This window comes from Sus scrofa, chromosome 7, assembly GCF_054392235.1.
Source record: "Sus scrofa isolate SSC_HxYL_T2T_F1_AM1 chromosome 7, Sscrofa_HxYL_maternal_Yorkshire_Landrace_v2.0, whole genome shotgun sequence".
Taxonomy (NCBI): Eukaryota; Metazoa; Chordata; class Mammalia; order Artiodactyla; family Suidae; genus Sus; species Sus scrofa.
The window spans coordinates 121,978,896-122,006,090 of NC_139389.1; the positions used below are offsets into that span (position 1 = coordinate 121,978,896).

At 45.4% G+C, this 27,195-nt stretch overlaps 1 long non-coding RNA gene across 2 annotated transcripts in view; it reads left to right on the forward strand.

Annotated features, from left to right (window-relative positions):
- Nucleotides 1-3,384: 3,384 nt before the first annotated feature.
- LOC146401878 (uncharacterized) overlaps nt 3,385-27,195 on the forward strand; it is a 37,450-nt gene continuing 13,639 nt past the window's right edge. Inside the window, exon 1 of one of the 2 annotated variants that reach the window (XR_014811279.1) lies at nt 3,385-3,523. This is a non-coding gene — a long non-coding RNA (uncharacterized LOC146401878). Of the gene's footprint in view, nt 3,524-20,020; nt 20,132-27,195 lie in introns of those variants that run through there. The other variant, XR_014811278.1, reaches the window with a different exon arrangement.

Genomic DNA, 27,195 nt, shown 5'->3' on the forward strand with positions numbered 1-27,195 from the left:
TGGGCACCTGGCTTTCCTCGGGGCTAAGATATATGTCTTGGCAGGAGGGCAGTACAACAACCCAAGACTTTCATAGCAGTAAGGCGGTTGGCTTCGTCCTGGGAAGAGTTGGGTATCTGGTACTGATTAATAATGGTAACAGGCGGCAGTTCCCATTGTGGCTGAGTGGTAATGAACCCAACTAATATCTATGGGGATGCAGGTTCGATCCCTGGCCTCACTCAGTGGGTTGAGGATCTGGCATTGCCATGAGTTGTGGTGTAGGTTAAAGATGTGTCTTTAATCCTGCATTGCTGTGGCTGTGGCATAGGCTGGCAGCTGAAGCTCCAATTCAGCCTCTAGCCTGGGAATGTCCATATGCCACAGGTGCAGCCCTAAAAACAAACAAACAAACAAACAAACAAAACAAAAACAAGTAATAGGGATGGCCTAAGAAGAGAATAGGGAGAAAATGGAAAGATACACAGTAAATGCTAGGTTCTGTAGGAGTCTTCTGCAGCCCTGCTCTGAGCCAGTGGCTCCTCAGAAAGTCATGAGTACTCACGATGTCCCAAATGGGGTAGGAAAAATACTGAAATCACTCTTTTTATGAGTTGTGATCACCTTCAACCGATTATCATAGGAATTTTCCTCTCGAGCTGGCGAAGTGCCAAGGGAGAGAGCTGCGGACATTCAGGGCAGAGCTCAGGGGTCACCTGGAGGGCACTGCAGCCGGGAGTCGGTGTGGGGGGTGGCTGGGCACCAGCTCGCTGCCCTAACCGCATTAACACTTTGGCCCAGTTCGCGCCCAGCCGGCGTGGAGGGCCAGGAATGGAAAGGCCTGATTTAATTTCAGGCAGGATGGTGCCCTCTGCTCCTCGTGACAAGACCAGCAGACAGGCCGGGCTCCAAGATTTCCTCCCTCCCATCCAGAAAGACGTTAACTGCTCTCAAGGATGACCTGCGCTGACCCAGAAACACACTTGCTTCCCAACCTCTGGAGCTTCCTGACCTCTGGCCACAGTGACCTCTGCCCTGGGGGTCCACTCTACTCACCAGTGTGCCTTTCAGTGGCCCTCCTTGCATGCAACCCAGGTGGTATGCTGGCGTCTGCTTCTGCTGGGGGTGGTCCTGCTGGGAGCTGGGGCTTCCTATCTAGGTGATAAATAACTTGATTCTTACTTTTTTTTTTGTTTTGTATTTTTAACTAAGTTACAGTTGATTTACAGTGCTGAGTCAATTTGTGCTGTATAGCATAGTGACCCAGTCATACATACACACACACACACACACACATATATATATATATATACACACAGACATTATTTTTCTCATACTATCTTCCATCACAGTTTCTACCAAGAGACTATATCCAAAGTTTCTGGATATAGTTCCCTCTGCTATACAGTAGGACCTCATTGCTTATCCATTTCTCTCTTTTTTTTTTTTTTTGGTCTTTTGTCTTTTTAGGGCCGCACCCACGGCATATGGAGGTTCCCAGGCTAGGGGTCTAACGGGAGCTACAGCTGCCAGCCCACACCGCAGCCACAGCAACACCAGATCCGAGCCGTGTCTGCGGGTAGCTTCCCTCTAGTCCATGTTGGAGCTCTTTGATTGTGGCACGTTCAAGTCTAAAAAGAAGCTCTGGCATCTTTCATTGATATTGGGATGGCCACACAACTGAAGCCTCCTGAATCTTTTTCTAGATAACTTCACTGGAATCTAGATAACTTCACTGTAGACAGAGAGTAAGTCTCCTAATGTTAGAATGAGGGCCACTGAGCCATCCCGTTGTGGCTCAGTCCATGAGGACACAGGTTCGATCCCTGGCCTCTCTCAGCAGGTTGGGGATCCAGCATTACCATGAGCTGTGGTGTAGGTCACAGATACGGCTTGGATTCCATGCTGCTGTGGTTGTGGTGTAGGCCAGCAACTATAGCTCTGATTAGACCCCTAGCCTGGGAACCTCCGTATGCCATAGGTATGGCCTTGAAAGGACAAGACAAAAAAATAAAAAGAAATAAAATAAAAATTAACTATGGCAGTTACATAATTTTAATAATTCAACTTCTTCCTCTCTCCTCCTGTTTTCCTCCAAACGCAGAAATGATTATTATTCTTTCCCCTCTGCTCTCTTAGGCCTGAAAGTCTTGCCTTCAGAGTTTCAGGAGAGACTGGTCACCCTAAGATAAAAACAAAAACAAAACGAACAAGAAAAACAAAAACAAAAAACCCTTGTGAAATCATTGCAACTTAGTGGGAGGAGAAGGAAATGTTCTTGGCTATCTCTTGCTACTGAAGAATGTGAAGGGAATATAAATAAATGTAGACAGTACAATTTCCTTTGCTGAAACACAAAAATTACAGGGTTTCAACTGACAGAAAGAGACTGACTTTCTTGACACTAGGTGAGTACATTTTGTGCATTTGGGTCCTGATTCTCCCAGAAATGAAACTCCCTGGAGAAAAGGCTTGCAATCCAGAGAGGAAGTGGCGGGGGAGGGGGGGGGGAGCATGGCCTTTCATTCTGGTGCACCTAGGACAGCCACAGGTTATGCCAATTCTCCCAGTGTAATCACTTAGAACCCCTTTGCTCTCAAAAGTGAGATGATACGTTATATGGTCACATGGGGTCTGCAAAGAAATCTGTTTGCATCTAACAGCCGTCTGGCAAAACTACACTTGGGAAAACCATTAGGAAAGTGGTTAAGTAAACCATGGCTTATCGCTAAGGAGAAAGCCACCAAATTATGGCTGTGTACCAGCTTTGAAAACTCTTTAGACCCACGGTATTTCCATGCCCTCCAAACTGGTTTCCTTGCCCCCAGTCCTGCCCCTGCTAATGTGTTCGGAATCACTGTCTACGATGGCACAGATTGCACCTTGCACAACTCCAAGAGGTGCTATTGCCATAGATCGGGATGGAAACAGTGCCTACACTAGAGTTGTGTGCTACCCAACCTGCCCAACTATGCAGGGCAGTTCTGAATGTGTTTCCTCCATGGCAGCTTTGATGTGTTTTCTTAAAATGAACATGGTATTTGCTGATTAAAATCATTTGAAAACTCTCCTTTGACTTCAGAATCAAGTGCGAAATCCTTATTTTGGCTAACAGGCCTCTGATCTCTGGCCCCTGCCAAACTCCCTAACCTCTCCTCTTGCCTTTCCTCATCATGGAGTCTGTGATGGTTACTTGTTTGCCAGGAGGTGCCCATGCAATCAGCTGAACATTATTTTGAGTGACTCTGTGATAATTTTTTTGGAGGAGATTAACATTGAAATCAATGGATTGACTCTGTCTTCTGTTCAGATCGTATAAATCCACTGATTGACTGGAATAAAGCAGACTGCCCTCCACAATGTGGGTGGGCCTCATCCCATCAGTTGAAGGCTTGCATAGAACAAAGTAAGAGAGAATTTTCCTGCCTGACAGCCTTCAAAATGAGGCATTGGCTCTTCCTGGTTCTAGAGCAGCTTCCAGCCTTTGAACTTGAACTAGGACATCAGCTCTGCAGACTTTGGACTTACCAGCCTCCATAATCATGTGAGTTAATTCCTTAAAATAAATCTCATCCTTCTTTTCTTTCTTCCAAACTTACTGGTCTTGTGACCACATTTAATCTTCGTTATATTTTAAAGACTCTATCGCCAAATATGCTCACATTGGGGGTTAAGGCTTCGACATATGAATTTTTGGGGGGGTGGGGTGGGAATCAGTCCATAGACGAGTCCAAACTCCCATCATCCTGAATTACTTTCATATCAAGTCCTCCAAACACTACGTACTTTCTCAACTCAGGTCTTGCCCATGCCATGAAAAACACTTCCTTCTGCAGAGACCACGCCTCTTAATTCCTCTTCACTAAGCTCACTCTTATGCATCTTTGGGTCTCAGATTATAGAACATCTCTTGCAGGAAGCTTTCCTTGAGCAACCCCTATAAATTCAGGTTTCAAGTTCCTCTAACAGGTGTCCACAGCTCCTGCCATCCATTTCCATGCACTTATTATATTGCATTGTCTGTTTTTCATTCTCTGTCTTGAACTCCACTGAACTCCTACCATCTAACCTGGGCCTGGTGCCATAATACTCACACAGTAAATACTTCTTAACTTTAAGTTGAACACATACAATAAAAATAGCAGGCACACTGTGAATATAACTATGTAAAAACACTTGAGCAAAGGAAAAATGTTGAGAAGGAATTACACCAGAATAACAACACTGGTTTTGTTTGTGTGGTAGAATAATTGGTGGTTTTATTTGTCTTTTCTCTATTTCCCACATTTTCTATGTGATTAAATTATTTTATAACTTTGAAAAGCACTGTTAACAGTACACGTAGCATAACATTTTAATTCTCAGCCTGAAGTTGGCTTGTTTCCGGCTGTATTCCTTGAAACAAAAGATTTGAAAGGTGTCTTAAAGTTACCCCTAATGGGATTTGACATATATGTTATTAATTGGGGGGTGTGACCTCCCTGAAGAATGGTTCATTACTGCTCTGTGGGGTTTCAATAATGAGCACATTGTCACCTCGGCAAGTGGAATTCTCCAGATGGTGAACTTGCCCTAGAGATCAGCATTACTAAGATGTCCTATAGCTTGAATGCTGGAAGACCAGTGAGGTGTGAATATTTTTTATTGAAGTGAAGCTACCTGGCATTATTCCTTAGTTCTTAGCTTCACCCAAGGGGAGAGAGAAAGCTAAATACCTAGGGATATTTATAGCCCAGTGTACTGGCCTCTCTGGGTCTAAAGAGTCATGTACCTGTGTGGGTGTTCAGTAGCTGATCAGACATGCTGTATCTTTGGTCTTGGCTGTATTTTTGGTCTTGGTCTAGGATGGAACTTAGAATTACTGAAGATAAAGGGATGAAGTGGTTGGTAATGGTGGAATGAGAGGATAAAAAGCAAAAGCAACTAACATGTACTGAACTCTGTGTGTGGCAAGCACAGTGGTCTCTTAATAAACTTTTCTGTGGGCTCATCCACAGCACTTACTCACTCCCTTCTTGGCTGCACAGCCGCCTGTCATTGCAAAAGTTGAAAATGCCAGAAACATGCTTCTGTAGGCTCCCCTGCAGCTAGAACATGGGGCTCCCCAACTTGGCCAGTGACACCCAAGGAGAAGGCTATTGGGGGCTTCTAGGAAGTTTTCCTTCCTCAGTAAAACGTGACAAATGGAAGGAAGTGTTTCTTTCCCCAAACATTGTCATGTCCACATGTGATGCCTGGAACTGCAGCAGCCATCATGTGAGCATGAAGAAGCAAGACTAAACCCAAAGCCAAAAGACCCTAGGATATCAGTAGAGAAATATGGAAAAAGCCTGAACTTTTGATGATATTATGGAGCTGATGAACCAATGCTGGAACAGCCCTACCCTTGAAAGTCTAGCCAAGTTATATCCAAGCCCTTTTTAGTTGGGTGTACTGCGGTTTGTAACCTCCTTTAATCCTCATGATAACCCTATGGAGATTTGTCATAATATGCCCATTTTACAGATGAGGAAACTATAAGCTCAGAAGTTTATCTGGCACCAAATCTGTATTTTTTCCCCCACCGCACACGACACTTATTGTGTTCATCAGTAAGAGTTGAGGCTGTTTATTAGAGTAGTTTAGTCTTTCCTGATTATCTGAAGATCTGGGTGAGCTCTTTGTGAACACTGCTGAAAGAGATCAGGCATTGTGTTCATATTTTCAGGCACATCGCAGAATCGTCTAGGGAGCTGGAATGTTCTAGTGCCCAGGCTGCAGGCCAGCACAAGTAAAGCAGGAGCTAGGAGGAGTGAATCCCATATAGGAGTGCTTTCTCAAAGATGCCAGTGATTCCAATGGGCTTGCACCAAAGTTGAGTTCTGCTGTTCGATACACAGCAGTTTTAAGCAAGAGTAATTTGAAATTTACTTCAATATTTTAAAAGATCGTAATCTCCTTGAAGGCAAGAAATAGGTTTACCTTTGCATCTTTCTCTTTTCTCTTCCCTCTTCTAGCAACCTTTGCACAGTTTTTTTGTAGTATTTAAGGTGATAGGGTGCCTTCTGCCCCAGGGGAAAAAAAGCCCTGATTTGTAGCATTTGCCAATTTCTGTGATATAAATATTCCCTCTGTGACTTTTTTTTTTTTTTTTTTTTGGTCTTTTTAGGGCTGCACCTATAGCATATGGAAGTTCCCAGGCTAGGGGTCGAATTGGAGCTACAGTTGCTGCCTACACCACAGCCACAGCAATGCAGAATCCGAGCTGTATCTGCAACCTACACCGCAGCTCACAGCTATACCAGATCCTTAACCCACTGAGGGAGGCCAGGGATTGAACCCACATCCTCATGGATACAAGTCAGGTTCATTACACTGAGCCGAAATGGGAACTCCCCTCCGTGACTCATTTCAAGCTACCAATAGGATGTCGATTGTCTGGCAAAATTCTGGAAGTAGAGCAACCAGCTCTCATCAGTCGCTATGAGCTGGCTCTAGGCTACCACTAACAAAGTGGGGATCACATACCAAGTGACTTCAGGGAGAAGGATACAGGCAAGTAATTTAAGCTGCAGCAGATGAGGAGGAAGGTGAGGGTGGGGACTGTGGCAAATGCCCATGTAGTGACATTTAAATTCAAACATCTGGGAAAACAATGCTTGAAACCGAACATTGCTTATAGATTGAATTTAGCCCCCATAATCCTCAAGTTAGGTAACTGATCTTTGATGAATGAATAAACAAATGAATGAATGAATGAATGAATGAAATTAAAATTCCATAACTAGATCTTTTTCCTGTCACATCCCTCTCCCAAATGTTTCAATTTACAATTCAGGCTGAGGGATTTTGCTGCAAGGATTTACTCTCCAGAAACTGCTGCTGGCCCCATTGGCTCTGGCAGTTCCCAGAGATTCCCTGCAGCCACAGCAGAGGCAGGAATGCCTCGGCCCTGGGTGATACCTGCTCCCACTTGATACAGTCACTTGTCCTGGGACGTGGTCAGATCCAGGGTACATTCTTGGAGGCAGAGCAGGGTGATAATGGAGTTGGCTCTACAAAGTCCCCCCCTTGTCACCCAGTGCCTGGATCTTCTGAGCCAGGGATGCGTTGGCCTTCGCCATCCTTGCGGGGGCCGTGGAAACAGATGATGCCCTAAACCCTCCCCTCTCCTCACAGAGACTCCATCCATCCTCAGACACAAGTCGTGACAAGGTCTTTGCAAATTTCACCCCACAGTCAAAAGCAGATCAGCTGGATGCTTGTGGAATGAATACATTCAAATCTGCTGCTTGCAGTCCCTGGCAGCTAACAATCTTTGAATCCCCAAGAGACTCCTAGGATGACTGTCTCATAGTCCCTGTTTCACAGATGGCACAAACCTCTCCTTCCTATGCCCTTCAGACCCTGCCTTGAGCCTGATGTGCCCTCCACCCCCAAGTGTCCATTCCTTGCTTGTCTGCACCAGAACCCCATAGACATCTGGAAGGCAGCTCACTTCTCTGTTGATTTGAGCCCCCCTCTGGGCCTAGCCTGGGCCTGACCAGCAACTCTGGGCAGGCCTGGGCAGCACCCTCCCTCAGCACATCCAAGGACTCTGGGCCACCACCATTGTGGGTTCCTGGCAGAATCAGGCTGCTGCCCTTTGTCCCGATGGTCCAAAGGGATCACTCCTGATAAACACAATCTGTTCCATGATTCACAGAAACTCCTAATTGCCTAACCCCTGCTTGGCAAGACCTTATAGAATTAAACCTCATTAATTCTCATTACGGCCCTGGAGAGAGGAGCTTATTTATAACCCTGCATGGGTTCAAACTCACAGACACGCAGGTCCCACAAGTATTTTACTGCTTGGATGCGCAAATTGCTGGTGTGAGAGGTAGCCTCCAGGTCTGTACACAGGCGGGCATTCCAGGCTACGCCAAACACCCCTTATAAAGCCAGATAAAGGGGATTTCACAATATTGGGGTTAGAATTAGGAAGAATATTAAGGGTCATTTATGATAACTACCCAGAGACTACTGAGGCCAAGGACTTTTGTTTCACACATCTTCCTGGGTCCTGTGCCTGGCCCTTGAAAATATCTGAGGCCTGGGCTCTCCCAGGGAGAATAAGTGCATTGTCCAAGCCCCAAGCAGGTGAGAGTGGGGACCAGGGCCAGGACGCCTCCAGGTCAGGACCCTGCCTGAGATGTTGATCTCCACCTCTGTTAAAACCGGCGCTCAGCTGGACAGGATGAGGCATTCTAGTATAAAAAAGACTTTAACCCACACGGACCTCTAATTGCTAAATTTCCTGGCAGTGCAATCAAATAAATGGGAGGATTTTAGGCTGTAAATTAAAAGAAGGAAAGATTGGTATGGGATGTCTTTATGCATTCAACAAGCATTGATCTGTGGGGTGAGATTTGCAAAGACCCTGTTAACAGCTTTTGTCCAGGGAGGGGGGTCTCTGAGAGGTAAAGGATTTAGAGGTATCACCTGTTACCATGGTCCAGGCAAGGATGGAATATTTCAGTGGCTCCGTAGCGTAGCTGAGCCAGGGAGTGGGTGATGAGGGAGGGTCCTCGTGAAACTGACTCTATTACCACTCTGCTCAGCCTCCAAAATGTACCCCCAATCGGACCACTTCTTTCTATTGCCCCCAATCCAAGCCAGGCCACCACCACCACCTCTCACCTGCATGGGCGGCTTCACAAGCTCCCTCAGGGGCCCACCTAGTCCCCTTCTTATCCCCTGTCCACTCTCTCCTCTCATAATAACTTCCTACTATCCCCTCAACTGAATCTAAAACCATTTCCTGTGGTCATGGGGCTGCATAGGAGCTGGCTCCTGCTGCCTTCTGTCACCTCCTCTTCTGTCACCTCTCCTTGTCTGTCTATCTTCCACCACAGGGCCCTTGTTTACAGCTTGGGAGATCTACTGGCTTCCCTCTGCCTGGAAAGCTCTTCCTCTGGGCCCCTCCTCTGGCTGCGTCTTTCTTGTTATTTAGCTCCCAGCATAAATACCACTCCCCCAACCCTACCAGTCACTTGCCCCCTTTGCTGGGACCTAATGCTCTGAGATATTATCTGGTTTGTATACACAGTTACATTGTTTCTGTACTTTAAAGTCCATGGGAGGAGGGTCCTTACCTGGTCAAGTTTATCCCACACCTAAAATAGTAACTTGGCATCACAGGTGTTCAAAAAAATAGGTGTTGAAGGATTGAATTCTCCAAGGATTCTGTCATGTCACAGATCAAAATATGTTCTCCAAATTTCATACAGTATAACTCTTATGGAACCTGTAACACCAATAATAATGACAATAATAATAGTAATAATGCCACCTGTTACCGCAGCAGACCTGGCACATCATGCGCTCATCCTGCAGGCCAGAACCTTGCATACATTATCTTATTTAGTCTTTACAGTACCTTAGAAGGTAAACATGATTATTATTCTTTGTGCAGATGAAGAAACTGAGACAGAGAAGTGAACAACTTGTCCAAAGCCACATAGTTAGAAAATGGCAGAGTTATGGTTTGAATCTAGGCAGTCCGACCCTAGAGCCCATGACTTTCATAAAAGCACTGTAATTTTAAGAACTATCCCATTTTATGGATTAAGCCTTTTCAATAGTACAGACAAAATATAAAATCCTGGGAGTTCCTGTTGTGGCTGCGTGGTAACAAACCCAGTCAGTATTCATAAGGATGTGGGTTCAATTCCTGGCCCTGCTCAGTAGGTTAAGAATCCGGCTTTGCCATGAGCTGCAGTGTAGGTCACAGACTCAGCTCGGATCTGGGGTGGCTGTGGCTGTGGCAGAGGCCAGCAGCTGCAGCTTTGATTTGACCCCTCGCCTGGGAATGTCCATATGCCATGGGTGTGGCCCTAAAAAGACTGTATGTATGTATGTATGTATGTGTATATATATATAAACCTTCACAAGTAAGAAGTCTCTCGCTAATAGTCATCATAAGAGTATCTTTGTGGTAAAACCAATTTAAGGAGATGCCTGCCCCTGACCTTCTTCTGTTCATCTTCTAATAAGCATTAATTGAAATATGCTGCCAGCAAGTCTGCTGTATGGAGCTGCGCTGCTATTATGCCAACTAATTCCAACTAATTTTAAAATGTATGGATCTTACTGCTTCAGACCTGAGGCTATATTGATTCTGGAATATGCACCACTAATTGCTGAGAGTCTGATGCTAAGAAGAAAATAAAAGAAAAAAGAGCTCATGTCAATATTTGTTACTAGCCTTGAGAAATAAACATTTTAAGTGATGGTGACTTTTTCCTCTTTTAAAGCTTTAATTACTGGCTTACACACACTACAATCATTTTGTTCTTGTTTGTGTTTAATAGTCTGTAATCCATTTTAATTATATTCTTGGCTTATCAAGATCAGACTCCTGAACAAGGATAGAACAAAATGTAACTTCTGCCTCTCTACCTTCCCCTCTTCCTACCCAGTGCCTGAAAAATGTTCTGGAATTTGAAAACATCTGAAAGATAAAACTTACTCTTTAAGGTTAAAACCAATAAACAAAACCAAAGGAAGTTTCTTCCTTTTTTTCAGTCTGCCACTCCTCTGGTTAAAGGGGTTGGACAAATCTGCTTCCTTTATTAAACTCAGAATGTGAAACTTGTAAGAATCTTGAGTATTGGGCGGGGGGGCAGGCAGGAGATAGGTGAGAAAATGATTTTTTCCTTGACCTGAATGGTGAGAACAGGGGTGTTTAGCTTTGTAATAATTCATTAATCTCAAAGGAATTTACATTTGGTGCACCTTTCTATCTTTGTGTCACATTTCCTATAAAAATGTTACTTAAAACACAGAACCACAGCTGGGTTTTCAGAGCTGCATAGGGATGGAGTAGGCACAGGTAGTTGTAGAAGTGCCAATAAAGGACCATAGATAAAGAGGGAACCTTAGGTCACTTTGAGAGATTCCTATAAGCTAATAATTGCTCAAGAAAGCCATCAGAACGAGTCAGGCTTGGTTGACTAGTGGAGGCATGAGAATTGCCTCGGGTCAATGGGTGGGGGATGAGGTCAAGCCTGCATTCAGATTCAGACCAAGGGCAGGAGTTTGAGGACCACCCTTCTGCTGATTTGAATACACACTTTACCAGATACTAAGGAGGAGCTACTACTCCAAGAAAGGAGGCAGTCTTTTCTGACCCCCACTCCCCTTGGATGATAAAACTGTAGCCCACCGGATCCTCAGGGCAGACCCTCCTTGCCTGCCCACTTGCATCTCTCACAAGCATCGTATCTTAACAAATCTATTCCTTGCCTATCACTTTGTCTCTCAGTGAATTCCTTCTGCACAGAGGCAAGAAGAACATGAACCTCAGTGAGTCCAGACACAGGATGAGTGATTCTAATTTAAAACCATGGCTTCAAGTCCCAATTTGGGTTAGGCTGGGTTTGAGTCCCAGCAGTTGGGGTTCAAGTCCAAGTCCGTGTTCTGGCTGGGTTCAGGCTGTTAGTGCTGTCAGTTTCAAGCTGTCTCGTGCTTTTGTTAGGGGCAACCATTTAAGGCATCTTCCCCCAGACTGCATATGTGTCCCCCTCAAATTATACATTGAAACCCAATCCCCAGTGTGATGGTGTTCAAAAGTGAGCCTTTGGGGTGGGATTAGGTCACAAGGGTGGAGCTCTCATCAATGAGATCTGTGCCCTTATAAAAAAGAGACCTCCCCTGCCCCATTTCCCACGTGATGCCACAATGAGAAGACAGCCATCTATGGACTAGGAAGTGATCCAGACATTGTGTCTGCAGGCACCTTGATCTTAGACATCCAGCCTCCAGAACTGTGAGAAATAAAGTTTTGTTCACCCTACCTAAGGTATTCTATGATAGTGGTCCAAACTAAGGCAACAACCAAGCTCTTTTTTAAAACCACTTCTAGGAGTTCCCATTGTGGCACGGGGGGTTAAGCATTGGGTGTAGCTGCAGCTATGGTGTAGGCTGCAGTTGTGGCTTGGATTCAATCCCAGGCCTGGGAACTTCCATATGCCATGAGCATGGCCAAAAAATAAAAACAAAAACAGAAACTACACTTCTAAAATTTTCATTTCTAAGATCTGTATTTGGCAGAGCAGGAATTATTAGAAAGTATGCCTGCAGTACAGAAAAATACCACCAAGTATACTTTTGCTTACCTAACAGTTGATGTGGTGTTCCTGGTTAGTAGGACAACTTCCACACAGTGACTCAGGGATCAAGCCTCAGACTGCAAAGCATATCTGACAGTCTCAGCCAACTCCACTAAGATCCATAGCAAAGATTGTCCATTAAATGAGTCCTATACCGGGCAGAAATGGCCAGGCCCAGCCCCACCCCCCATGCTGGGGGGTGCCCTGGGAGAGCATGGCTTTGATGTCAAAGCTAATTGCACTGTTTGGAGTTGAGTGGTGGTTTCTTAAAAGAAGATAAGCGTGGTACACCTCTATGAGCTATTATACTCTACATTATAGATGCACATATAGTGACCAGTAAGTCTTTCTATTGTAGAAGTGAAGGTCAATTTGACCTTGACTTCAGAACTATGTTGTCCTAGGAGTTCCTGTCATGGCTCAGTGGAAACGAATCTGTCTAGCATCCATGAGGACATCCCTGGCCTTGCTCACTGGATTAAGGATCTGGCATTGCTGTGAGCTGTGGTGTAGGTCACAGATGTGGCTCGGATCGCGCTTTTCTGTGGCTGTGGTGTAAGCCAATGGCTAGAGCTCCAATTTGACCCCTAGCCTGGGAACTTCTATATGCCACTATGCTGTGGGTGCAGCCCTAAAAAGACAAAAAAAAAAAAAAAAAAACTATGTTGGCCTAACTCCCCTCTTGTGCCGAGCTTTCTTCCATTGAGATGTCCTATTGTTTCATTGTCTGTGGGACATTGTGAGGCCATTTAATTTTATTCCCCAGCACTCATCCCCCTTTTTTCTGATGAACATACCCAATTTTTTTCCCTGATGATCCAAACCTCCCCTCTTAGTCCATGTGGATGGGTCAGGCTTCCCCATCTCCACCACCCCAGCTCCATGGTTAGGTACATGCTATGTGCCTGAGCCAATTTGTCCTACCACAGCCATAGTGAAAGTTTCAGAGTTGGGCACGTGGCCTAGTCAAAGATTTCTTCAAGGCATGCTGGACTAGAGGAGAGTGGCTCTGAGAGAATGAGGGGCTGGAGCCATGCAGCCACCTTGCCACCATGAGGGGAGAGCTTGGAGAAGTTACAACCATCTTGGGGAACATGAAATTAAAACCAATATGGTGGAAGACAGAGTCTAGAAATGGAGAAAAACCTGAGTCTCAATGAACGTTTCTGAGCCTGAAATCTATCTGTGTCTGAACCCAGACCTAGACTTCTTAGTTACATCTGCCAATAAATTCCCTTTTTACTCAGGCCAATTTGAGTTTGTTTCAGTCTTTTCAAAAGTATTCTATCTGAAGTCCTCCAAAATACTTCAGAAGTATTCTAATTGAAGACACAAAATACACTCAATGTGGAAATATTTATTTTCATTTTACTTATTTTCATTTTATTTACCGAAGTCTCTCATGTCAATCATCAAATCAGTCCCAGATGGTTAATGAACATTAGCTAAGTGCTTTCAAAATCAATGGCAGCACTTTTGTTTTAATTAAATCCCTGCAGTCAGGTTCCTCCTCCCCCCCAATCCCCGCCTCCTCTCCCCCCACACCCATCGCTGCCCCTCTCATGCACTAAACACTTTTATAACATTCCTGAACTTTAGTTGGGCCTCCCTTGGAAAACATACTGAGTGACTGAACTGTTTTAAACTGTTTCTCAAGTAGACTCTGACTCCTTGAGTGCAGGGACTTGGAGCACCTCATATTCCCAGAGCCCAGCACAGAACCTGACCAGAAGTGCATCAATCAAAGTTAAGACTCACCAATAGCCAGCCTGCATCTCTGGCCCTGAAGCAGCAAGGCAGACACCTTCCCACACCCTATCTGGCTGTGTGTGACTCATCAGATTCCTGCAAAGCAAGGGTCAACCAGGATCTCCCTGGAAGTGAAGCAGTCAGGTGGGGTCATCTGAGGCCCCCCCCTCCCCCGGTGTGGACCGCCAACCAGCCTCCCCTCTCCTCCATTATCTGCTGCCTCCTTATCTCTTGCCAGTGCCTTTCTCCTCCTCCTCCTTCATTTTCTTTTTCCTTTCCGGGATCCCCCCAACTCCCCTCCCCACCCTTGTCAAGCCTTACCACAAACAAAGGGGTACCCCTGAAACCCAAACACCTCTGACTCAACCAGATTGGGACTTGAACCCATGGTTTTTTAAAATTAGAATCACTCACCTGGTGCCTGGACTTACTGAGGCTCAGGTAGTCAGTGTAGGAGCGTGTGCTTCGATGCCTTCTTTGATATGGCCATTGATTAACATTTGTGGCTTAAGGGCTCCAGGGAGTAACATCCCCACAGGCCTTGTTTGCTATAGGAAGTGTACCTACACCCAGATGGACTTTAATCCCTAATCCTCTGTGACTCAGTTTATGGGACAAAAAGGTCAAAGAAATTGTGAGACTTACAGGACATTTCCACCCCTAGGACCCTATTGGACAAGGACTGAGATGGGTAACTGAATAAAGCCAATAGGAAAAGGCCACATCTCTCTGGACCCCACATTGGTACCCCTCCAACTTTAAGGAATAAAAACCCCTACGGGACAATAGAGAAAGGGGGGCTCTTCTCCCCCCTTCCAGTAACTCTGGGAGCTATTTGCTTTCCTTTAATAAAAACCTTGCTTGCTTGCTGCCTGTGTGTTTGCAGAGTTCATTCTTCCACCGCCGTGAATAAGAACCCAGATTCTGGTACCATCTTTCTGGCATCATCAGTGCAGAAGGAATTCAGGGAGAGACAAGGTGATAGGCAAGAAATGGATTTATTAAGACGGGACGTTTGTGAGAGATGTAGGGGGGCAGGCAAGGAAGCTCTGCCCTGAGGATTAGGTGGGCTACATTTTTATAACCCAAGGAAAGTGAAGAGAGTGGGAACAGACTGCCTTCTTCATCATTCTTGAGTAGACTTAGATCATTAGCTCCTCCTTCATATCAGCTAAAGGAGTATTTGACCCTATGAGGTCAAATTAGGACTGTCATGGTGGGTATTTAAATCAGCAGATGTGTGGTAACATATGCTAAAATATGTTGAATTATCTCAGATTTCCATATAATGAGGCTCTCCTACTTTGGGATATCATCTGTCCCTTAAACTCCTGCCCTTGGTCCTGGGATCGTTATCTTGCTGAATTTGAATGCAGGCCTCATTTTATCTTTCACTTAATGACCTGAGGCATGTCTCATGCTTTAATTTACGGTTTTGTAGTTAAGCAAGCCTACTTTATTCCACGACCTTCTGATGGCTTTCTTGAGCCAATCCTAACTGACAGTGGTCTCCCAGAGTTCCCTAGGTTTCCCTCTCTATCTGTGGTCCCCTACTGGGACTTTAACAACTACCTGTGTAACTATCCTATTCTATCCCTATCACTCCCATAGGCACTGTGCACCCTTGCAGTGGTCCTTGGGGCTATGCTAGAACTAGTCTTGCCCCACAAGTCAAGACACATGACACAGGGATGCCAAGGGGGCACTAGCCTGTTTGAAGGCAGATTTCACAAGAGAGACTCTTCAACTTGGAAATCAAAGGCTAGAAAGGGATTTGTACAAAAGGATGATGGGTTAGTAGCTACCTGTCGCTGTAGCTGAAACTCAGCCTCTGTCCACCAGCGCCAAATAGAAATGTGGAGACAGAGTTTGCGTGAAGGAAGAAAAAATAGCTTTATTGCTTTGCCCAGCAAAGGAGGCTAATGCTCTAAAGACTGTGCCCTCCCTTGAGAAAGAAGAGGAGGTGGTTTTATAATTTGGGGAGTTGAAAATAAGGCTGTAGATAAGGATCAGGGTGGGGCCAGGCTTGCATTCTTCTTCAAAGCTGCTGTTTAGTGGCCCTGGGACTGGTTCTGGTGGTCCTTCTTCTTTCTGGAATGTAGAATGCTTCATCAAATAGTTAGCATCTTTCATTTATCGGGGGGTTTTAGTTCTGCAGAAGCACTCAAAGATATTGTTATGTGTATCCCTTGAGGAGGAACCAGGACCCTGCCCCAAGGCTTCACTATGGTTGCTTGACTGCTCTTCCCTGGTCTCTGCATCCCCTCCCTTTCCTGATTGGCACCTGTTTGAACCTACCCTTTGGAACTCAGGGAGGGTCCATGGAGGCTGAATGAGGCCCAATTCCTACAGACAAGAAAAGGGGGACACAGAAAGGCTTTTGTGCCCATGAGCCCCAGAGGGCCCTGCTTAGTTTCATTGCTATGAAACTGCTCCAAAAATGAATGGTTTAAAACCACAATAGGAATTCCCTGGGGGCCTAGTTTTTAAGGATTCAGCATTGTCTCTGTTGTAGCTTGGATTCAATCCCTGGCCCAGGAACTTCTGTGTAGCCAAAAGAAAAAAAAAAACCACATATAATAATATTTATTGTCCCTTTTTTGGGGGGAAGAGGGCTGGTATCAGAAATTTGTGCAGGATACAATGGGACAGCTTGTTCCTAATTCATGACATATGGCACCTTACCTGGAAAACTTGATGGTTTTAGAGTCATCTGAAGGCTTGTTTACTTACCGGGTTGATTGATGTTGGTGGAGAGTGAGCTGGGGCAATGGACTGGATTACTGACTTACACTCATCGAAGTGGCTTGGGCTTCCTCTCAACATGGTGGCTGGATGCCAGGACAAGTATTGTGGTGAGAGACAGAGAGACAGAGACAGAGGCAGAGAGAAAGAGAGAGGAATGCAAGGTCAGCGTTGTATCATTTTAAAAACAGAGCAGGACCCTGTGGGGCCCTCCTGGATATACATCCTTTCAGGGTCCCCCATTTTTTGTTTATAGGAGATAGGCTTCATTCAGCCTTCTTGACCTTCCTGGAGTTTCAAGGGGTAGATTCAAAAAGTTGCTAATCAGATAAGAGAGGGAACGTGGAAACAAAGGAGGAGCAGCCAAGAAACAGTAGTGATAAAGCTGTCCTGGCTCCTCTTCAAGGAGAATACATAACGATATATCTGGGGAAAAAAAAGAAAGAAAGGAAGTAAGAAAAAGCTTTCACGGTTGAGCAGAATCTTTGGAGTTAATTTTTGGATAAGAGTCCACCTTCTCCCCTGGTTCCTGGTTTGTTTTTTTTTTTTTTTTTTTTTGGCCTTGCCCACAGCCTACAGAAGCTCCTGGGCCAGGGATGGAACCCCTGCCACAGAAGTGGCCCAAGCCATGGCAGTGACTGAGAGGTTCCCAGAAGGACAGAGAGAGACGCCCCCAACTCTCACCCCCCAAATGTGGCTGTTCCCCTTGGAGACCTGCTGTGGACACCCTCTCCTGGAATGGGGAGGCTCAAGTTGGGCAACAGGAAACAGTGGTCTCAGGAAACCACCTGCCTGCATAGATTAACCTCCTACAAGAATTAACTGCCTTTGGTCGTGGGACTCAACCCCCTACCCCTCCCTTGACCTTCCCTCCTCCTTCCTCATTGTTCCGCCACAAGTTCCCGCCATGAACTCCACCCACAGATTCCCACCACAGATCCTCTGTAAGCCTGGCATCTCCTCACAGTTGGGGCTGGCACCATCTTGAGCTCAGCCCGTCCCCCTCTGATACCTTAATAAATCTCTCTTGCTTTACTGACGTGGCTTTGCACGTTCCTCCCTCAGCAAACCTAACAGTGACAATACTGGATCCTTAACCCAATGAGCCACAGAGTATTGGCTTTTGAGTGGCAAGCAAGCGAATCTCAATTCGGTAGCATTTTTAAGACCCAGCCCAGAAGTCATACAGTATCATTCCTGCCATATCCCATTGGTCAGCATGGTCACTAAGCCCCACCCGGATTCAAGTGGAGGGACATAGACTCTGCCTCTCACTGGGCAGAGTGCTATGGTCTGAAGAGCGCAGGGGTGTGGGGAGCAGAAATTTCAGGGAAACACAATCTGCCCAAATTTCCTCCAAAACCATGAAACACTTTGATAAAAGATAACTTTAATCGATCACTCATTATACATCAAGAACTGCGTTAAGCCACTTTGCTTGTGGTAACTCATTGAATCCTCCCAACAATCCACTGGGTTAGGTGCTATTGTTTATGTCATAGTTGCAGAGGAGAAAATTGAAGCACAGAGAGATTAAGTGATTTGCTCGAGGTCACAGAGCTGGTTACCTTCAGAGTCAGCATTTGGATCCACACTGTAAAGAGGAAGCATCTTCATAAAGGTCAAAGAGTACCAGGTACAGAGTTCGCTTAGTAACCAACCTGACTAGTATCCATGAGGATGTGGGTTCGATCCCTGGCCCCGGTCAGAGGGTTAAGGATCCGGTGTTGCTGTGGCTGTGGTATAGGCCAGCAGCTATAGCTCCAATTTGACCCCTCGCCTGGGAACTTCCATATGCTATGGGTGGGACCTTAAAAAATAATAAAATAAAATAAAGAGCACCAGATACAAGATGGAGTAGAAAGGGAGCCACTTCATGTCCTTCCATAGGGGGGTTCTCAGACACTTCAGGCACTACTTCAGATCCCTCATGTTCACTGGTCTTTTACAGCAACCACGCCTAGGGTGGATGACTGATTCTTCAAATCCTCTGGCCAGCCGCACACAGGGAGCCTCTAACCACTTCTCACTCGAGCCTGTACTTCCTACCACCTGCTCTCTGGCTTCTCCCTTGGTGCATGGATAACTTGAAGGCACAGCCTGGGGGCACCGGGGGAGGGGGGGCAGGGTAACACCCATGGCCCAAATTTCGACCTATAGCAGTGAGGCAGAATGGATATAGGCATCCCTCCAGGTGCATTTCAGGCCACTTCTGATGCAGCTCAGTGGGACAGGCAGCCTGTCTGAATGCATCCTTACTTTTGCCTCCTCCTCCTCCCTGCTCCTCATTCTCCTGTTCTTCCTCATGGATACTAGTTGGCTTTATTACCGCTGAGCCATGGCGGGAACTCCCTCCTGTTCTTCATTTCTGCTCCTTGGACTCCCACTTCCCCAGCAAAGTCTTCACCCTTCTCTGCTTTGGGGGGAACTCAAAAAGCAGTGACTTTAGGGAAGGCACCTTCCCAAAGTTTGATTCTGAATTATAGACCCTTGGAAACAAAGAGCTCTCTGGAGATTTAGGGAGCTGGTGAGAGCCTGGAACACACACCTCTTCCCAACCGTGTGTTCAGTAACTTTGTGATGGAAATTTGAAATGGGCCAGAGTTGGGAGTATTTACACTGTCGGAACTGGCAAAGGTGACACACCAGGCCTTATTTCCCACAGAGAGCCCGTTGCCACACATTAACCAGCACACCACTGCTGTCAATAGCTCTACTCCGTTAATAGTGGCTGCCTGGAGCCGTGCATCAGGAACAATTCCAAGGCTATTGATGATGCCGATTGACCCTCACTGCTCCACACCAAGGCTCTTATTTTATTAACAGAGGTAATAGAGGCCCAGAGTCTTGCTGAAGGTTATTCCACAGTGGCAGAAGCAGCCTAGAATGCAGGTTCAGGTTTATATGGTACAATACATACATTATTTTGAACATATTGCTATAAACATAGCATCATGCATGATAAACTTGTAGATAATAGGTCTGCGATCTGGTCTGGGGCACAGCCCTCACCCCATGGGATGAAGAGGTTGAAAATCACTTCTCATCCCAAGTCTGAGACATTCCTATGCCTGGGGACTCTGTTCCTGCCCAAAGAGGCATTTCTCTACCATCAGACAGGGAGAGATCGGTGGCTAAGGCCCCGGTGGCCGGATCATCTTGTCATCCTTCGCTCACATGCCAAAGAAGAGACAGGAAATAAAAAGAAAGGGACTGTTATCTTCTTTTAAAAACATTCATGGTAGCCACAGTCTGTCTATTTCGCTCTTTGAACCCTGAGCCTGAAATCTGTCTCTTGCACCAGAGAAGTTGGGAACATGGAGCATTCACCTTGGGCAAAGTACAGAGATGAAAGAAGCACAACCACCAATGAGCTCCCATACCATGTTAAGTATTTTAAATGGCACCACAAACGTCCATTAAACACTCCATGAAGTCAGCCATACCTGCTTTCCCCTGCCCAGTTTCCTGCAGCTGCCGAAAGCCCACAATGGCCAGTGGAAGCTTCCTGTCTGGTTGCGAAGGTGGGTGAGGTGCCTCTCTCCTCTCTTTCTGTTTTAAAAGGAAGACTGTGCTTGTTGTGGAAAGGAGGGTGGAAGGGCTAGGTTTGTTTTCCTTCATCCTGAATAAGCCTGGCACAGGTAGCACTAGAGTGAGACAAGTGAGAGGCCAAAAGTATAACGTTTAAGGACCCTGAACTTGCACAATCCTGAGAGTGAGCCAGTGTAGGCATTTTGCCTGCCTCACCCCAGTCCCAGCCTTGCAGCCCAGGGAGAAGTTTGCTGCAGACCCATTGACAGAATGCCCAGGTCCTCGAGAATCATAGGATCTGAAGCCAGGTCCAGAGGGGACAATGAAGACCTTGGCTGTCTTTCTGAGGCCCTTGGAGCCACAGAACTTGGACCGGAATCTAGATTCTCTTTCCTAGCTCCGCGACTTGGGGAAATTTATTCATGTGCTCCTGTTTCCTCATCTGCGAAACAGAGATGATAACTATAATGCTTTTCTTGTTGTAAGCACTAAAGGAGTTATGGATATAAAAGCACTTTGGAAATGGCAAAGCACTACACAAATGTTGGCTATAATTATTTGTTTTAAATTAATACTATAAATAAGAATTCCAATATAAAATTAAGTGATGGGAAAAATTATTGAAGCTTGCCTGCTCCCAAATTTCTTCTCCTCTATTTGCCTAAAGATTGTGAATTTGCTCACTACCTTCCTTAAAAGGAAGTATTATTACAAGCTCAGAAAGCCCATGGTAGTTTCATAATAAAGAGATTGGAGGAGATGCTGAGGAGAGAGATAGAAAAACCACATGAGAGTATTGGGGGTATGGAGAGAGAAAAGTTACAAAGTATTATGATAGATTAGGATTGTACTAAACCATTGAGGTTCTCTAAGAGATGGAAATATGGGATTTTAGTTACATTTTAACAGCTCTGCTTACTGGATAACGAATGTAACATTGTTCTTAGCCTGGACCACATGGATCCCCAAATGTATAGGGAAAATAATCATAAGAGTGGTTGATTAATTCTGCCTCCCAGCTCAGGACACTCAAGGTCAAGTCTACAATCAGATGAGACGAATTACTCAGAACCAGGTGACAGTGACTTCAAGTTTTGCAGGGTGAAATGATGCAGCCAATGACTGTGCATAGCTGAGAAAAAAATCTCCAGGCTCCACCTCCATCCTGGATGTCCCACTGCCCTTGAGAACTCTCAAGGTGATGCTTAAACAAAAACAGTTTATGCTCTTTGCATAATCAATTTTATGGCGATGATGGAAAATTCTGAAACGGAAAAAAAGCTCACTCACCACCTCCTGCCCAGTTTTCATTCTTGATCAAGATGATTTTTTTAACCTCTTCCTGCCACCATGAACACAAATTGGAGAGGTTTTCTCATAGCTGGGCTGAGGACTAAGATCTGGGTATCTTCAGACCAAAGGAAGATATTTGGGAGGAAAAGAAAAGAAATAGCTGAATGTTCCCCCAGCCTCTGGTGAGATGTACTCCAAACCCTGCAGGGCTTTTGCTACTGCCCTCTGTGTCTCGAGAAAACACACAGCTCAGCCTTGCTTGAGTTGCAAAAGCTCGGGCTCCAGAAAAGGAAAGAAATTGTTCTCTAAGACTGAATTTTAATTGTTCTATCTGAACTGTTAAACATTAGATCATTTCCCAAGAGACAATAGTACTTTTGATTAAGCCCCTTTATCAAAGAGGTATAATCTTTAGTTCTTTGTCATCAGTTTTATGAGCATGCCTCAAATTTCTCTTTGCTGGGAGGTCTCAGACTCACATTGGACATCTGGAATTTACTTTACTCCTTCCAAATTTGCCCCTCTTTCTGAGGTCTCCCCTCTCATCAGTGATACCTAGTAAACTCCTAGGCAGTACCTACTCTTCATTCCATCCAATCTGCTGCCAAATCCAGTGATTCTGTGAAAAGGTTCCCAAATCCATCCTTATCCTTCCAATCTCACGGCTCCAGCTCATCTCACTGGGACCCTCATAATAGCCTCCTAGGTGGCCTCCCAATCTCCAAGCCATCCTCCTCCAGGCCCAGGTTCCCCTGTGGAGAAAATCACATCCTTCCCTTACTCAGAGGCCAGAACTGGCTTCCCACTTTCCCTCCAAAGCCCTCCAACACCTTCTCAGGGCACCAGGGCTCTGCCTGCTCCAGTCCTGCTTCTTTCTCTTGCCCCTGTATCCCTAAACCATACCCCTGGTAGCATCTCAAATATGCATGTATATTCTCACCTTATTACTTTTTTTTTCTTTAAAAATTTTTCTAAAGCTGTGCCAATATAATGTTGTGCCAGTTGTTACTGTGCAATAAAGTGACCTAGCCATACATATTCTTTTCCTCATATTATGTTCCATCATGCTCTATCCCAAGAGATTGGATATAGGTCCCTGTGCTATACAGTAGGATCTCATTGCTTATCCATTCTATATGTAATAGTTTAAATCTATGAACCCCAAACTCCCAGTCCATCCCAGTTGATATGAAAAGTAAGGTCGAAAGTAACACGCGAACCCATCTATGAAAGAGTAAGACTCACTGTATGACTTTGGATCTTACTTTTCCTGTCAACTGGGATGCTTTTCATACCTCCCCACCTCCTTTGTTTCCCTCCTTCAGAATGCCCATCAACATTTCAATGCCCCAGCTGAACACTAATGCTTCGTAAACTCCTCTATCATTTCAGCTAGAATGACTCTCCCCTGGTTCTCTGATTCCAAAAGCCCTTTGTTGATCTTCTTTATATATAATCAATAACTCGTGCTTGGATAAAACTTTGGCACTTACAAGATACTTTCAAATAACTCACCTCATTTGATTATAACACAGGCCCAGGTTTACAGAGGAGGGAACTGGACAGGGTGGTAAAGCATGGGGAAGGGACTGCTATTTATGCATTTTTCCTTCTATAATAATAGAATTTTTTAGCTGGGACCAGCACTCTACAGTGAAAAACTAATTTCCCAGATTCCTTTGCAGTCAAACATGACCATGTGACTATATTCTACCCAAGGACATGTGAATGAGGGTGATGAGTACAACTTCTGAACCTTCTGAGCCCAGCCTTCCTCTTCACTCATCCCCCCTCCTCTCTGCTGGCCTCGAGGTAGAAACAAGAGGAGCCAAGCACTTTTCTGGGCCACAAGTTAGAAGCCCCATTCAAAGAGGGCAGAGCCACAAGATAGAAGGAGTCTGGGTCCCTGATGATTACAGAGCCACCACATCAGCACAGATTACCTCTTTGGAGTTTTAAGTGAGAGAAACAAATGATTATATTGTTTAAGATATTGCTATTATGGCCCCTTCCTGTAACACCTAACCTAATATAGGCTATGACAAGAACTTGCCCAGGGTTATAGGTAGTCAATGGTGGCATCAGTATGACTCTAGACCCTGAGCTCTTTCCAGGAAATAACATCACATATCTTTACTACAATAGTTTTGGTCACAGATCTTTTCTTTATCTTCACTCCTCCCTTCTTGCTACGCGGGAGCATCATGCTATTTATGAAAGAAATATTTACTGAGTGCCTGCAATGTATGAGACACTGTTTTAGGAGCTTAGGGTACCATAGTGAATAAGACAGATAATATCCCATGCATGTAGAGCTTACACTGTAGTGGAAGAAGAAAGACTGCCAACAAACAAATAAATAAACATAAAACACATCACACAGTGGTAAGTGCCATGAAGATAAGTTGGGACGAGGTGCTAGTGAATGAATCAGGGCAAGTGGTGGCTACTTTAGCTATTGATCAGGGCCAGCCTCTCTAGGAAGGCATCATTCAGGTCTCAGCTTGCATACAAAAAGACCAAGTGAGAAGACCAAGACCTTTGAATGCTCACAGGGTGTCTTTCAGGTAGCAGGTGGGCAGTAAGTGTTTGAAGACCCAGCTGTTTAGTGCCCTAGAGTACAGTGGAGTATAGACCTGCCCAGATTTTTCAGGAGTCTGATCTGTGCTGCCCACTGGATGATCCTTTGGTTTTCCTACAACAGCTAAAATGGCCCATTACTGAGATAAAAGATTCTTTTATCAACTGGAAGTCCTCCAAGATGTATCAAGGCCTAGGAACTTGCCCTATCCCATTCAGAGGCCTCTGAATTATACCTCAGCCTGAACATCTGTCAGTTATTTCTGCAAGTATGCTGTGTAACGAATCATCCCCAAACTCAGTGGCTTACTATAATTCGTATTTATTTTCTTAAAGGACTACTTCTCCAGCTCTGCTGGGCTTACCGGGGATTGCCAAACACTGCAGTGATAGTCATTTTGCAATACATAAGTGTATTAACTCAACAGGTTATACATCTTAATTTCCACAACATTAAATGTCAACAATATCTCAACAGGGCTCAGGGGGAATAAGGATCAGCCCCAATGGGGCATTTTACAAATTGTAGTACTCAAGTGGCTCACCAATACCTAAGCTATATATCAGAGCTCCCTGCTGGTGGCAGGGATTTGAGTCTCTATTAGTCATATTTGCTGTAGGATCTGTTCTGCATCCCTAAGGGTCTGGAGATAAACACATTGCTACAGCAAATAAGTGAGTGAAACATAAGGTGGAGCCTAAGCTCCCCTAGACAGCTCAGCTTAGAAATGAAGATGGGGAAGAGTGCTCAGTTAACACCAGGAGGGGAACAGATGTGACACCCTTTCTTAGCTTTCTTGATTTGCTTTTAGTTTGAAGACTCATTTGGGAGTGAGGAGACCTGGTTTGTCCCAGGACTTCACCGTAACTAGCTGATCTCCCCAACATGCATCCTTTCTGAGCCTGAGTAGATTTATACAGTAGCTATTCCCAGTCTGGGGTCCCCAGGGCCCACGTAGGTCCCAGTAGCAAGGGAACCTCTGCAAGTGTCACTCAGGAGCAGTCACTCTTGGGCGATTGGTCTGGAGAACTTGCCAGAGGAGAATTATTGGAGCTGGACTCAGAAAAATGGGGAGGTTTTGATTTAAAAGGAGAGGGAAGATGAAACAAAGGTTGGCTTTGGAGCATCTATCACTATCATTATGTTAGGCAATGCTAGAGGTTTGCTATATGTGACCAGATGTTGGAATAATACTATTTCAATGTGAGTTTCAACTGATAAGCCCACCTGATGGATGTCAAGATCCCAAAGGGACCAGAAGAGTGGTACTTTCCTTGTGCCGATTTGATAACCTATCATGATATTCTATTCCTGGATCCCTTAGCAGACCAAGGGTTTAAACTGAAGTGAGGAAAGAGGTGAGAGGACTTCTTTTTTGTCTCACTGAGTCTCCAGGGGTAGTGATACAGGTACTGCCTCTGATCCCAAGCCTAGGGCTTTGAAACGTTGGAGCCTCAGAGTCCCGGGGCTCATGCCTGAGAAATCTTACATGGACTTGGATGAAGGATGAGTTATTTGTCTTACCCAGGGAGTCCTGAACAGAAGTGTGTACAGATCAAGTCCTCCAAGTGGGGCTCCAGGGCAAGGCTGCCATACTGGGATTTGCTGCTCCCACAAGAATGGTCAGAACGGGGGTGAGAGGATGCTCCCCTTCCCCCTCCCCCCTCCCCAAGAGGCGATCAAGCTAGAGAGTCACCGTAATGGCAGAGCATGGGGTCAAGGCTATCAGAGACTGCATCTGAAAGGGAGAGTGGATGAGTTGGTCTCTTAAGCTGTACTGTCTTCAGAAGAGAAGGCACAGCAGATGGAGCTGCCTACTGCACATCTATGGGCTGAGGAGAGTCCCCTCAGAACAGAGATGTACCAGCCAGCGCCAAGGCAATGCAGGAGACACGAATCAGCCGGGCCTCATGGAAGGGACCAGAAAGATGCCTGCCAATAAGGGTCAACCTTGACCACCTCCAGGCCCAGAGAGAGCAGAGTCTCTCAAGAGTGCAGGCTGTTCTCTCCTCTATGTCTCCTCCCTCCCCCAAGGAAAAGTCCAAACTGTGGCTAAGAGTGGATGAGGAGGGGAGCAGAGAGTGGGGTGGGGAGGGAAGCCAGCAGCACCCCCCTTTCCCACTACAGGCCTGAGCTAAGGCAAGATCAGTTGAGTTGAACAGCTTAGAAAGAGCATTATAATTCCTGAACCCGGACTCTGTTTGAAACTTCACTTCATTGTCGTGTTTTATTATCCCAAAGGGAGCAGAAAAGTCCAGTGACCTGCTAGAGTAGGTAGGGGAAGTTACCTCCATTGAATAAAGTATAAGGAATGTGGGAGACAAAAAAATCAAGGTGTGCTTTGTTAGATGAGGAGTCACGCTTATTCAGCATTCCAGCTGCATGCATCTGAGCTCATTCACTTTTCTTTGAGACTGAGCTTCCCAGGCGTGTTTTGGGAAAACCTTTCTGGGCATGATAATGGCATGCTGGGGAAGAAACAGGTCTTCCCCTGAGTCAATGAGCACATTCATTTAAACAAAATTAAACTGGCTTCTTTAGCCCAGGATTGCTCAGAAACTTTGATTTGCTAATGTGCGCCCTGGACCCACAAGAGGAAGACCGTAGTATTTTCCCTGGTCAAATGATCATGTATGTTCTTGGTGTGCAATTAGAGGCTTCAACAAAGGGACTGAAAAATGCTGCCCTGTAACATAGAATAGCATCTCTATTTGGTAGACGAGAGAGGGTTTCGTTCCATTTTTTATTTTCAAAGAGTGGAGATGCATATTCAAGTCACCTTGGGAAATGATGACGATTAACAGGATAAAATGGAAATAGAAAGACAAAAATCTCAAGCACAGGGTCAGGCCCCAGAGAGACTTGGAACAAAATTTGGGAATTAGAAGGTCATCCAGGGAGGTCCCGTCATGGCTCAGTGGTTAACGAATCTGACTAGGAACCATGAGGTTGCGGGTTTGATCCCTGGCCTCGCTCAGTGGGTTAAGGATCCGGCATTGCCGTGAGCTGTAGTATAGGCTGCAGACCATGGCTCAGACCCCGTGTTGCTGTGGCTGTGGTGTAGGTCAGTGGCTACAGCTCCGATTAGACCCCCAGCCTGGGAACCTCCATATGCCACAGGTATGGCCCTAGGAAAAAAAAAAACAAAATAGAAGAAGAAGGTCATCGAGAAGCCAATACAAC